The following is a 15,467-nucleotide window of genomic DNA, read 5'->3' as shown; positions in this document are numbered from 1 at the left end:
CCTGAAAGTGAAAACAGAGGAAAGTAATACAAAACTGTCTGATTTTACCAGTGATCAGTAAAAAGACACCCATACATTAATACTACATCAAAAGTTGTAATAACTAAAGAAATCAGGATACATGGAATGGTGATTAATGGTTATATCATAAAAAATGGTTACATATAGAAGTAAAGATTGGGGCATATAGGCATATTTGGAATACTTAACAATAGACGTGTTTTACATGCAGGGCACCGATAGCGCTCCTGTCAACGCTTATGCTTCATTTCAGAAAAACACAACGTCGAGCCAAATATCTGGATAAAAACCACAGGTCTCCTCTATTCATAACAGTTTAAAACCACAGAAAAAAAATAAAATGCAGAAGCAGAAAAATAATACACATTTCGAACAAACATTACGTTCATAGTTAACATGGAAACAATGTTTGTTTGAGACGAGCAGGTTTTTAATGTAAAAATATACCTGTGGTTTTTATCCGGATATTTGGTTTTACGGCTTATACTGTAGGTATATAACAACACATGGCAGTAAGTTCTAGGTTCATTATTTTCTATGGGCAACATAGTCCACAGCACTGTGCAGAATTTGCCATCACTCACATAGGTAGGAGATTGCAATCTAAATTCCAAATTACACTATCAGTATGTTTTGCACTGAGAATACCAAGTCTGGAATACTGCATATACAGATAAATAGGTTTTTATTGCATTCTGTGTTGTCTAGATATTATCACCCCCTTATGGAGACTATCATTCATACTGTAATATTGTGAGGACTCATGAAAGGTCACCTTATACATGTAAATACATAGAATAAGATACATCATTAATGCTCTTGATTGACAATTAACATACCTGGTGGGATGAAATTCATTTGAGCAATGTTGTTCAACAGCTTGCTGCTATAAAATTCTCACTATGACAGGTACATTTAATTTATTATATTTTCATTCAGTTTATTGTCTATCCTATTCCGATCACAGATTTACCTAGTCGTTTAGTTTAACGAGGCAGTAACTGAAGTAACACCTTTTCACTCCGTACAGTAACCTTGCACGGATAATCTGAAAGAAATCCTAGACTTGGTGGGGTACTAATTTTTTAATATAGAGAGAACTAAAGATGATCAAATCAGGTTCAGCAAAATTTTAAAAAAATTAGCCACAACATTTTTTACCAAAATTACTGTTATTCCAATTGTCCTGAAACGATGTGTATATCACTGTGAGGTCTCCTAGGATTGCATCCAACCTCTTTCAATCTCTTTATCGCATACAAAGCCCTTAATGTCATCGTGACCTCACTACAGTAACATGTTAATTTGGTAAAACCAACAAATACAGCAAGACCGATGCCAGCTACACCATATCCCTGACCAATCACACTGAGCCAGACTGCTGCTCTTACCTCCCCTACTTTTTTTCCAGTCCTCATCTCAAGAAACATTTTACTATAATTCTATTTAGTGCTTGTAACAAATGTCCTCAATGTTCATGTCGATATTAGGATTCAAATCGGACTGAGATAATTTTATTTGAACCACCTACATTGTCAGTTGTAACGTAGAGACTTCGGAGTGTACTCGACTTGACCGAAAAGGTAGGCAGGACCATGGTCCATCGGCCACATCAGTAGTCCACGGTTACTGGACTAGAGCCCTGAGAAACTCCTTCTTCCTGCCGACATCACTGACCGCTCTTTTGATTAATAGGTCCACCTGATGCCATAGTTGTGGCATGGAGCATACATTACGTCACGGGCGGCCAATTAAGTAGAAGAGGCGCTAGGGATTTCGATGGGTAGGTGGAGGTTCAAAGGGCTCTAGTACAGCAGCCACAGACTACCAATGTGAATGCTAGACCAGGGTACTGCAAATATTTTTTTTCAACTCCAGAGTGTACTGATTGTTAATACTGTCATGTTTTTTGTATTAGGCACATAAAAGAATGCAAGAAAACATGGCCATTTTCTTAAAAACCAGCACTGTCCACTACTGTAGTTATGCCTCATATTGCAGCTCTACCTTTAATGGTGCTGAGCTGCTGTATTACACACAAGTGGAGCACAGTTTATCAAAGCAAGCAGCTATGTTTTTCTAATCCTAGACGACCCCTTTTAACACATCTATATTATATGGTTGTGTGTATATTATTTGATGTGGTAAAGTAAGATTTCAACCTCTTCTCAAAACACTCAGTACACAAGGAAAACAAATATTTTATCATAAAAAATACCAGACATTATAACATCATAATGATCTATCTATAGAATTGATAAAACCAGAAGATATGTGAGAGCTTTACTTACCGGTAAATTAGTTTTTTACACATCTCCTGCTCATTATTACCCAATCCTTACCCCGCAGTTACATTGATGGCTATATATTATGCTATTTCTTTGTCTGTATTCTGCATGCTATCAATAGTGGAGCCCAAAAGATAATAATAATTTTATTTATAAATCGCCAACATACTCCACAGCCCTTTACATTATAGAGGGTACTTGTACAGACAATAGACATTACAGCATAACAATAAACACATAGATCAAAACAGATACCAAGAGGAATGAGGGCCCTGCTCACAAGCTTACAATCTATGAGGAAAAAGGGGAGACACGAGAGGTGGATGGTAACAATTGCTTTCGTTGTTTGGACCAGCCAGAGTGTAAGAATCGGGTGATGAAGATGATGAAATTCTCAAATATAATTATTCCCAGTGTTAACAGGTACACCGATGCAACAGTGTAGACAATGAGAAAGTGGTACTTAACAAACAACTATTTATTGTTTTTTGTTACCATTGTCTTTACTCTAGGCAGCTCAAAAACCTAATACAGGCCCTAACAAAGGTCACCGTTTTTTCCCAGTAGGCAGCAAGTCCCAGTTTTATGAGTTACTTGGTGCACAGTATGCTTGGCATACTGGCCATCTTTGTTGCCTGAAACACTGCAGGGGTCCCTACACTGTACTGTAGATCTACACCTGTACGTCTGCGGCTCACACGAACTTCCTTCCTATGCGGCCTAGTCTCTCTTTCAGCCCTGGCTTCGCTCTCACGCATCTGGTCTCTCATCTCTGGTCTCGACTCGGTCCACGAGCTTGGATCTCGTTTCTGGGCAGCATCATCTATTTGGATGTTGGACCGTTGCCAAGAAGCTGGTTATCTGACCTCTCCTGATGATCCCGCAGAAGGGAGAAACACGTTGAGAGTATGTGGCGCTTGGTATAGCTGTGCCGACAGTGGACACCGCCATGAATAAAATAAGCAGATTTATCCTGGTTTGAGCAAATTTGACTGCATATCATTGCTATATCTGCTTCTAACTGTATCTTTTTTTTTTTTTACATGGGGTGCCCAGGCACTTATGATCATTGATATGACTGTTACCTTTGGATGGCCATATCAGGCATCTTGATGAGTTAATCAACACTTGACAGCACCTGTGATAATTAGTGTTGAGCGATACCATCCGATACTTGAAAGTATCGGTATCGGAAAGTATCGGCCGATACCGGCAAAGTATCGGATCTAATCCGATACCGATACCCGATACCAATACAAGTCAATGGGACTCAAGTATCGGACGGTATCCCTGATGGTTCCCAGGGTCTGAAGGAGAGGAAACTCTCCTTCAGGCCCTGGGATCCATATTAATGTGTAAAAGAAAGAATTAAAATAAAAAATATTGATATACTCACCTCTCCGACGCAGCCTGGACCTTACCGAGGTAACCGGCAGCGTTCTTTGCTTAAAATGCGCGCGTTTACTGCCTTCCGTGACGTCACGGCTTGTGATTGGTCGCGTGCCGCCCATGTGGCCGCGACGCGACCAATCACAGCAAGCCGTGACGTAATTTTCAGGTCCTGAATGCCTAATTCTAGGCATTCAGGATTTGAAAATTACCTTACGGCTTGTGATTGGTCGCGTCGCGGTCACATGGGCGGCACGCAACCAATCACAAGCCGTGACGTAATTTTCAAATTCTGAATGCCTAGAATTAGGCATTCAGGACCTGAAAATTACGTCACGGCTTGCTGTGATTGGTCGCGTCGCGGCCACATGGGCGGCACGCGACCAATCACAAGCCGTGACGTCATGGGAGGCAGGAAACGCGTGCATTTTAAGCAAAGAAGGCTGCCGGTTCCCTCGGTAAGGTGCAGGCTGCGTCGGAGAGGTGAGTATAGCAATATTTTTTATTTTAATTCTTTCTTTTACACATTAATGTTGTTTCGATACCGATACCCGATACCACAAAAGTATCGGATCTCGGTATCGGAATTCCGATACCCGCAAGTATCGGCCGATACCCGATACTTGCGGTATCGGAATGCTCAACACTAGTGATAATTTGACAGTATTGTGCAACAAATCTATAAATAATTAACATGATGCGTACTATCATTTATATTAAATTATAGTTGATCAGTATCTATGCGTTCATTAGGTTGTTATACCTAAAGTGATCAACTTGTGTGACATCAATATGAACATGAATGATGCTTGTCAGTACATTATCATATGAATGTGTCCTTGGCATATTTGGGACTCACTTAAAGGGAACCTGTCACCCCCAAAATCGAAGATGAGCTAAGCCCACTAGCATCAGGGGCTTATCTACAGCATTCTGTAATGCTGTAGATAAGCCCCGATGTATCCTGAAAGATGAGAAAAAGAGGTTAGATTATACTCACCCAGGGGCAGTCATGTTGCTGTCCGGTCCGATGGGCATCGCGGTCCAGGGCCTCCCATCTTCTTACGATGACATCCTCTTCTTGTATTCACGCTCCGGCGCAGGAGTACTTTGTCAGCCCTGTTGATGGCGGAGTAAAGTACTGCAGTGCGCCGGGAAAGGTCAGAGAGGCCTGGCGCCTGCGCACTGCAGTACTTTGCTCTGCCCTCAACAGGGCAGACAAAGTACGCCTGCGCCGGAGCTGGGGCGTGAAGACAAGAAGAGGACGTCATTGTATGAAGATAGGAGGCCCTGGACTGCGACACCCATCGGATCGGACTGCGCTCTAGGTGAGTATAATCTAACCTCTTTTTCTCATCTTTCAGAATACATCAGGGGCTTTTCTACAGCATTACAGAATGCTGTAGATAAGCCCCTGATGCCAGTGGGCTTAGCTCATCTTCGATTTTGGGGTGACAGGTTCCCTTTAAACCCATTTACAGACATCTGATTACAATGTATGCAGGATTCCTCTGTGTGCCTGTTTACACTGTCCCTATTTTTTATACAAAAGCTCCTATTTTTATGTTTTGGATACTTCTTTTTATGGTATCAGAAGAATAATTTGCTAAGCTGCCTATAAGATACCAACAGTGAAAACTTGGACACGCCAATCTGGCTTCCTGTTTCTTCTATTGCGGACTGCCAGGGTGTGAATAGGAGCTTAAGGAGAACCATCGTACGAGCAGGGGCGCCACTTCTCGTCATCTTAGGGTGCCAAACCCCGCAAGTAGGTAGACCACCAGACAGATATATATAGTAAGGGACACTGCACTTATATCAGTGCACCTTGTGTTTTTGTACGCAAAGATTATTGAACACAATTATAGGAATCCCTATAGATGGCATGCATTTGGATATAATCTTCAAGGGTATTATACCTTGTCTAAACTGCCTTATATGAGGAACTGTGCAGATATCTGAGAGGAGTAGTGTAGATAGGACCTATTTTAAGTCCAATAAAAAATTTTTGAGTATTGTTATCTACATGTAGTGATCATTCCAGGGGTATCATATTGATCCCTCGCTATTAATATCTAACTCCTTGGGTTGTATTGATTTTAGAAAGTTATTATGCACAAGTGCACCTTCAACACTGGTGGGGTATACATTTTTATACTTACCGAATAAAAGTTATTTTTTAAAAGGGCTTTTTCTCAGTTAGTTAGCTTCTGGCCTCGAATCACCCAGATTTTGCCCCTCTGTTTTCCACTTGCATCTGACTACTCAGGTCAGCTCTTTATTCTCATCTGATCTCTCATAATGGCGGCTATAAGCCAGCTTGCTATACTACATGTCTGTCCTGCTACAAGGTTTTGGCACTAACGCCTCCCCTTCACTAACTGTGCTACAGGTGTCACCTGACCTGGTATCTTCTCCAATCTCTTCCCTGAGGGAACATTTACTTCACTCTTGGGTTCCTACTAATACAACTCTCTCATCTTTCACTTTCGCTATCATCTTTGATCAACAGATGGCAATATTTTCTTGCATTTTCTCGAATGAAGCACTATTGTTTGTGTCTCTTCAATCCTTTATCCCCTTATACTGGAAAAAAAGTTAATGGCTCCATATACCTACACAAACCTAACACAGGTGAAAACAATAGTTTTTTGGCCTTCGAATCGTGTATACTGCTATATAGTATAATTGTCGGCTTTACAAGTGGCATATATCACCGAAAATTTCCTTGGCTTTAAAAATAGTTCTCAAGGATGATGTAAATCTTGAGTCTAATGATGCTCTGAACTCCAACGATATTAGAAATTAAAGTTGAACATGCTAAAAAAGCAAGAACAATGATTGGCCATAATGATAGGGATGAAAAGCAATAAAACAGGACATAATACACCTGCTCCAGTCTTTATACTATGTCCATATAGTACTTATACCATGGTTTGATTCTAAGTCTTAGGTTTTTTTTTATTCCTAAAAATGTTCATTTGACCCCTGTCACCAATAACCATGCTGATTTCTTTTTCATGATGCATAGGTGTATTGCTATGCGCACAGTTAATACATTTGTTATATGTTATGGTACATATGGAACTATTAATGTTACCTAGCTGTATTCTGCTGACTAATATGTCCTAATTCAGATAACAATTTTTATCTCCGCACTTTGCAAGTGCAAAATGGACCTTAAATAGATCAATGGTGGCCAATGTGCCAGTGCACATGAAATCTGTGTGGAAAAAAATTGCATCAGAAACTAGTCTGGTCCATTTCAGATATTGAGATGGTGCATTCAATCTGCAATTTGACTAAATGGGTATGTACGGCAACACTGGGTCTGTATATGTGAAAGTAAAAAAAAACATGATGAAAAATGTTAAAAACAAAAAATAAAACTCAGTGAAAGTTTACATTAATCCATATTACTACTACTATTTGGGAATTACTTTATGAGCATTTATTAACAGAGATCTTTTAGTTAACTAGGTTCACCTTTTCACCTTTGTGCATCTGCTTTTTTTTATTATTTTTTTCTCAACTAGTATTTACTAGTACAAATGGAAAAAAGTATACATTTTAGTTGTATTGAAACGTACTGTTATACATAGGTCTCCCATTGAGAATAATATAGAACTGCATACATATAGGGGGAACATGGACCACTGTATTTTTGTACGTCCAATAAAAAACATGATACAATATAAACTGTACAAAACTTATACATTTTTTTGTCTACATCTTGCCCATTTTTGTCTCTAGTTACGCTGCTACATATGTCTGAATATAGGTTTGGGGCTGTTTTGCAACTCAGGAGTATATGTATAATGGAATGCACTGTATGAATATGAACCTAGCCTTATTACTTATCAAGGGAATTGCTAATAATTTCATTCTTTAACGCTGTTCCTAGATGGCCTAACATCTCACTGACACTTTCAGTTGGGTCGCAGTCAGATCAAGATCTCTCTGCAATGTACGGACTGGCCGGAGGCTCTCCCTACCTGAGCATGACCGCTTCATATATTTCTATGCAGCTGTCATGTTCGAGTAGGGAGAGCCGCTGGGCAGTCCATGCATTGTGGTCCAATCTTGATCCGATTTATACAGCCGTCTGACTGCACCCTTAGGCAGATGCTGAACCTCAGAATCACTACTGCTCATGGTGTTCCTACAGTGTAGTGGGGGGTCTCATCTTACTCTTTATGATGCACCCTTAGAAGCTTTCATTAGCAGCCCTATTAACCATATTTATTGCAGGAATTTTCAGGCTGAGCAAATATATAGGTGGCCAACAATTTTATCTTTAGGTCACTTTCACACAGCAGTATTTTTAAGACAAAACCAGAAGTGAGACTTAGGCCGGGATCACACATACGTGAGATACAGCCGAGTCTCGCAGGTGAAAACCCAGCTGTGGCACCGGCATTCTGGGGCGAAGCGTGCAGCCGCACAGAAATACATGGAGCTGCACGCTCCACTTCGGAGTGCCGGCGCCAGAGCTGGGTTTTCACCTGAGAGACTCGGCCGTATCTCGCGTATGTGTGATCCCGGCCTTACAGGAAAGGTACTATAGCGGAAAGATTCAAAGTAGGAGGAAAAAGACAGCACAATAGGGTTTTATCCATGTGCGATAAAGGTGTTCAAATAAGGTTATACTAACCTGATTTAGTTGTGTACACACAACATTTCACACTTATACATCCAGCTGCTGCAGGTCCAATGGGTCATCAGACCGGGAAAACACAGATAAGGAGGATTTGCGGATTATCTGCCCTGCTGTTAACCCATATAATAAATCCAAATCCAGACCGAAAGTACATGTATTTTTTCTTTATTTAGTCAACACGTTTCGAAGCACTACAGACTTCTTCATCAGAACAAGAAAAGCAGAGCTCACACCACAATGCAGTTACATTTATAGTGATATAAGTTCAAATCTTGGAGCCAAATAGACACACGATGGACACTGGATGTGTCAAAGTTCATCAGTGAAAAAAAGGATTGTTTGAAGAAAAGGATTTTATACAGGGTGATAGTATAGACTTAATAATATACAAACTATTGACATCTAAATTATACATTATTTTTTATTTCTAACTGAAGAAGATAAAAAGAAAAAAAATGTCTTTAAAAAGTTAATATATATATATATATAATGGATTTGTTAAAAAAAAGTTAAAAAAAAAAATATATATATATATTTTTAAATGTTTTCTTTATTTCATGACAGAATTAATTCTCCATGTTAACTTCATCTAATGCTGCTCTGAGATTGGTGCAACATAACATTAGAACATTTTCAGATTCAAATCCATTTCAACTACAAATATATATAATTTTACTTTTTAAATACATCGTCGTTTTTTTACATTTTCTTCAGCTGGAAATGAAAAAGAATGTATAATTGAGACATAATTAATCCATATATTATTAAATCTATACTACCAACCTGTATAAAATCCTTTTTCCTTGTTTTTCCCTGATGAACTTTGACACTTCAGGTGTCCTCCGTGTGTCCATTTAGACAAGATTTGAACTTTTATCACTATAAATGTAACTGCATGGTGGTGTGAGCTCTGCTTTTCTTCTCCTGAAGAAGAAGTCTGTAGTACTTTGAAACGCGTTGACTAAATAAAGAAGAACTTTTGGTCTGGATTTGGATTTATTATATAGGATACCAGCAGCGCAGATTAGCTGCAAATCCTCCTTATCTGTATAAAGGAAAGATTTACATTCCTTTCGTGTTTTGAACCCACGCTTAGATTTGGCTTACAAGTACTGATGAAAAGTATTTGCCAAAATAATTCCATGTGAAAGTGACCTAAGGGTGGGTTCATATAGTTTTTTTTCTTACATAAATGCTATGTTTTTTTTGTGGCAAATGATGCAGCCAAATGTTGGCGGTAAGTGACTAGGAATGTATTAAGCACACTACAAACAGAGCAAGGTTTTGTGACAAGTTTTAAGGTACCGTCACATTAAGCGACGCTGCAGCGATAGCGACAACGATGCCGATCGCTGCAGCGTCGCTGTTTGATCGCTGGAGAGCTGTCATACAGACCGCTCTCCAGCGACCAACGATGCCGAGGTCCCCGGGTAACCAGGGTAAACATCGGGTTGCTAAGCGCAGGGCCGCGCTTAGTAACCCGATGTTTACCCTGGTTACCAGCGTAAAAGTAAAAAAAACAAACAGTACATACTCACCCAGCGTCCCCCAGCTTCTGCTTCCTGACACTGACTGAGCTCCGGCCCTAACAGCACAGCGGCTTTCACTTTCACTTTAGGGCCGGCGCTCAGTCAGTGTCAGGAAGCAGACGCTGGGGGAGGTATGACGCTGGGTGAGCATGTACTGTTTGTTTTTTTTACTTTTACGCTGGTAACCAGGGTAAACATCGGGTTACTAAGCGCGGCCCTGCGCTTGGTAACCCGATGTTTACCCTGGTTACCAGTGTAAAACATCGCTGGTATCGTTGCTTTTGGTGTCAAACACAACGATACACGGCGATCGGACGACCAAATAAAGTTCTGGACTTTATTCAGCGACCAGCGACATCACAGCAGGATCCTGATCGCTGCTGCGTGTCAAACTAAACGATATCGCTAGCGAGGACGCTGCAACGTCACGGATCGCTAGCGATATCGTTTAGTGTGACGGTACCCTTAGGTTCTTGATATTGTTTTCCAAACACAGCATGTTCTATGTGTGGTGATTTTTAATATAATTTCTGATAAGTTTATCCACAGAAAAAGAAACATTAAAAAAGGTATTATTAGGTGCAGATTTTCCCCATAGAATTGCATTGGATGTGGAAAAATCAGAGGTAAAAAAAGCACATGTGTTTTTAGGACGTCTCTTCTTCAGAAAAAGACTAAAACCACACGTAACTGTATCAGAAAAGGTTTGTCAAAACCAAATACCTTAAAGTATCAAGAACAAAGCAGCTTGTTTAAATGTGACGTAACAAAATCAGGTAAGCTTCAAAAAAGCGATCAAAACGTATGTAAAAAAAACCTCACTCAAAAACACAAGTAATGTAATTAAGCTAAGAGGTGCAAAAATGGTGCAGGAAATCTACAAAAGCTTACCAAAAGTTCATCATGGAAGCCTTGCCTTAGGCCACGTATAATGGAAACATATCACCACTTCTGTATTTATCACCCACTCCTGGTTTTGGCTTACACATACTGAGGTAAAATACTGACCAAATACTGAGGTAAAATACTGACCAAATACTGAGGTAAAATACTGACCAAATACTGAGGTAAAATATTGACCAAATACTGAACGTGTGAAGGTGACCTCAGTCTTTTTTATACTTCTAGTACGTTTTGGTAATGTCTTTAGAAATCTTATTGCTTAAAAGCATTTTATCAAGATGATATCTTAAAAGCTAGTGTAAACTATCCATAATTCTACATCTATAGTGTATGTTTGGTTTCGTAGCTTTTTCTTTAATTTTGCTTCATGTGTTTCTCAAAGGGACATTAAAAATATCAGAAAACAAAGTGATACATAATAAAAAAAAATACCACTGAAATTGTTTGTAAAAAAAATTATTAAAAATAGTGTGTGAAGGAGGCCTCCAAGGGCTGGATTCACACACTGCATATTTTGTGCTAATGTTATGGTTGTATTTTCCACACATAAAATCCATATCATTTTACAGTACCAGCAAGGTGGATGAGTTTTTGTTCAATTTTATCCATATGGAACTTTTTTTTAGCAGAATTCTCCAAAAATTGGCTTTTGTTGCGTTTTTTAAATTTGCAGCAAGTCGATTTCTGTCGTAAAAACGCACCTTTTTGCCGCGGATATTACCAATTCATTTCAATGGACTGCTGGCACGTCATTATTTAGTTGTCTTCTTTTTGGTGCTCTTCCGCATAGAAACACAGGAAAAAGTGTGGAAGATATGTCCATTTCAGTTTAGAAATCTGCAGAAAAATACACCACTTGTGACATCACTATACATCTGTGTTTTAATGGTTCTTATCAGTGGCAGAACTTGAAGCTTGTGAGCCACAAGGCAGAATCCCCAACAAAGGGACATTTGGGGCCCTTCTAGTCTCCAGGGATTGGGTGTGAGTGCAATCCCTGCACCTATTAAAGTTGCACCCCTGGTCCTTATACAAACTGCAATTCCTGGACTGAACGTGGGTCATAGAAGTCGAGGAGACTATAAATTAGGGTCAAGAAACCAGCAGTCAGTGTGGAAATTGTGGAATGCATCTCAGATTCATTCACTTCAATGGGGTAGAGTTGTAATACCAAACACAACCATTAGTCATGGGTGGTGCTGTTTCCGAAATAAATGCAACCTTGCTTTCTAATCCTGGAAAAGACTTTTAATCTAAGGTCTATTTTATTTCCATGTACTGTACATGAATGAAGTCTGAGCAGTGTACTCTGATGGAGTGGCAAAGTGTATGTTGCATTTATCACATCACATAACACTGGGGAATACAGCCCACCCAACGGACTCATGCTAGATCGTACCCGGTGCTGCTCACTGGCACATTTCTCCAGAGAACATACAGTATGTAAAAGCTATCAGTGTGGGGGATAGTTTTGCTCATGCCAAGCACAATTGTTTTCAATACCAATAGGATAGATAACTGTCACAATGGCATTGATACATAACCCACAATTTACCATTGGCAGGCTGTAGTCTTCTTTAATGTCATGAATGATTGACATGAAGTTTCAAAAGAAATATTTGTCCCCATGATCACTACTTTATCTCGCACATGTTCTGTGACTATAACCCTCTGACACATTTACATACATATTTGATGTCAGCAGCTCTTTTTATAAGCTGTGTAAGTTCACTACCCCTTCAAGGATATTATGCATGTCAAGTGGCTCATATACATATTATAGCAATCTGTTTACAAGTGTGACATTTCAGTGTGTGCTGTAACTGAAACACTTGTTTGCCAAGATGGAATGTGATTTATACAAAGCGTAAGCTCATTTTATGGTCAAGAAACCTGGCCTTCCAAATTAGCTTTGGTTTACAAAGGATGCCTGGACCAGAGGATCTACAAAAGAGCCACAATCTGCCTCTGGCTGTAGGAACATATGTGTTGACCTAAGCATTTTCCTTTTTCTATGACCGCTAACAATATTTGTGAAATCGTAGGTCAAATAAGGAGACATTAAGGCTCTTTTCACACATCAGGTTTTTGCCGTCAGGCACAATCCGGCGAATTTTGAAAAAAACATCCGGCAAAAATTGTTGCCGGATCCGTTTTTTTCTCATAGAGTTGTATTAGCCTCGGATTGTGCCTGATGGCCTCACGTTTCTTCCGTTTTTTGCCGGATCCGTCCAAAATTAGTTTTCTGGCGGCCGAAGAAAACGTACAGATGAACATTTTTTCTGTCCAGCGAAAAAGCGCACAGCGACTGATCCAGCGAAAAACATATGAAACGTGAGCTGAAATGATGGATTCGGCAACCATTTCCGTTTTTTTAAAGAAATCTATCCCGAGTAGAAAAAAAAATTGGATCCAGCAGAAAAAAACGGATCCGTCGCATCAGTTTTTCACAATTTGCAACGGATCCGTTTTTTCTAAAATTAGCTGGATTGTGCCTGACGGCTAAAAACTGATGTGTGAAACAGGCCTAAGACATGCATCAATTTACAAGGAATATGAAACAATTTGCTAAAAATAAAATCAAACATAGAAAAAAGAACACTCACCTCTGCACAACCCATACAAACTAGTAATAGGATAATATGGGAAATAGATTGATAAATAGATATGGGGTAGATAAAGATGGATAGATAATAGATATGGGATAGATACATACATACATCTATAGATAGATAGATAATAGATATTGGATAGATAGATAGATAGATAGATAGATAGATAGATAGATAGATAGATAGATAGATAGATAGATAGATATGGGATAGAGATAGATAGATAGATAGATAGATAGATAGATTGATATGGGATAGATAGAGATGGATAGATAATAGATATGGGATAGATAGATAGATAGATAGATAGATAGATAGATATGGGATAGAGATAGATAGATAGATAGATAGATAGATAGATAGATAGATAGATAGATAGATAGATAGATAGATATGGGATAGAGATAGATAGATAGATAGATAGATAGATTAGATAGATATGGGATAGATAGAGATGGATATATAATAGATATGGGATAGATAGATAGATAGATAGATGATAGATAGATAGATAGATAGATGAAAAAATGCAGGCAGCACTCTATAGCTTAAAGGTGAGAATGTGGTTTTATTTCAAACCCACATGCTGTGGCAACGTTTCAGCTCAGCTTCAGCCTTTTTCATTTTTTTTCACCTTTAAGCTACGGAGTGCTGCCTGCATTTTTTCATCTATCTATCTATCTATCTATCTATCTATCTATCTATCTATCTATCTATCTATCTATCTATCTATCCCATATCTATTATCTATCCATCTCTATCTATCCCATATCTATCTATCTCTATCTATCCCACATCTATCTATCTATCTATAGATAGATAGATATCTATGGGATAGATAGATCGATCGATAGATATTTGATAGGTAGATAGATAGGATAGATAGATAGAGGATAGATAGATAATAGATAGATAGATAGATAGATAGATATGAGATAGATAGATTTTTGATAGGTAGATAGATAGGATAGATAGATAGAGGATAGATAGATATGAGATAGATATGAGATAGATAGATATGAGAAAGATATGAGATAGACAGATGGATAGATAGATAGATAAGAAAAAGGAAGCAGCACCTGCAAGAGAACAGGGCTGCCAAGCCTCTCAGGCAAACACCATTCCTCCTATATAGAGATAATAAACGGAGCAGTACACCTATTGGGAAAATAAAAAAAAAATTGTGGCAATGTTTCGGTTCAAGATGAGAACTTTTTTCAACAAGCCTTAAAAAGGTTCTCATCTTGAACCAAAACTCGCCATTGTATGCTGTTAAACCATAACTTTTGCAATTGACGTGCTGCTTCTGTTTTTTTTTAATCTCTAGATAGATAGAAGGCAATACTTCAAAAAATAAATAGGACTGGCCCATGTGGTGACATTTAATTTAATGGTCAGAACCTTTTTCATGCAACAAATAAGTGCACATACCGTTTATTTAAATTTGCATCAATTAATTTCATGGATAGATAGATATGGGATAGATAGATAGATAGATAGATATGGGATAGATAATAGATTTGATGCATTGATAATATGAGACAAATATTAAGACATACCACTTAACATTTAATGATCATCAAAAATGTAAAAACATAGAATTAATAAATGGATTATATAAGTCCAGATTAATTGTCCATTACACCCACTGTGTCACATTGTTACTTAGTGTTCATGTATTTCTGGTGTGAAGGATCGGTTCAAATTGTTGATTTTTTTTACGATAATTTATTTTCATTCAATAACTTGGATATTATAATCTAAAAATATTGCCTTAATTGTAAACTATGAAACCCCATAACAATTCAGTATGAAATAGAGGTGCCAGTCCTATTTATAAAGGTGTCGTTGATGTTATTCCTATTGTACATTCGTTTATAGGATAACGTTGAGATGATCGCACATTTATTAAGACAATTACACAAATCCTTGTGGCATTACACTACTAGAAAAAGCCTTATCACTTCATTTCCTGATCTCTTAATTTATGATCTAACGATCTAGAGACTTCTGCTTAGCTCCGTGCCACCAAATAACTGGCAGCTCTGGCACCGGAAAATCTGAT

This window comes from Ranitomeya variabilis, chromosome 5, assembly GCF_051348905.1.
Source record: "Ranitomeya variabilis isolate aRanVar5 chromosome 5, aRanVar5.hap1, whole genome shotgun sequence".
NCBI lineage: Eukaryota > Metazoa > Chordata > Amphibia > Anura > Dendrobatidae > Ranitomeya > Ranitomeya variabilis.
This window is presented reverse-complemented; position numbering follows the sequence as displayed.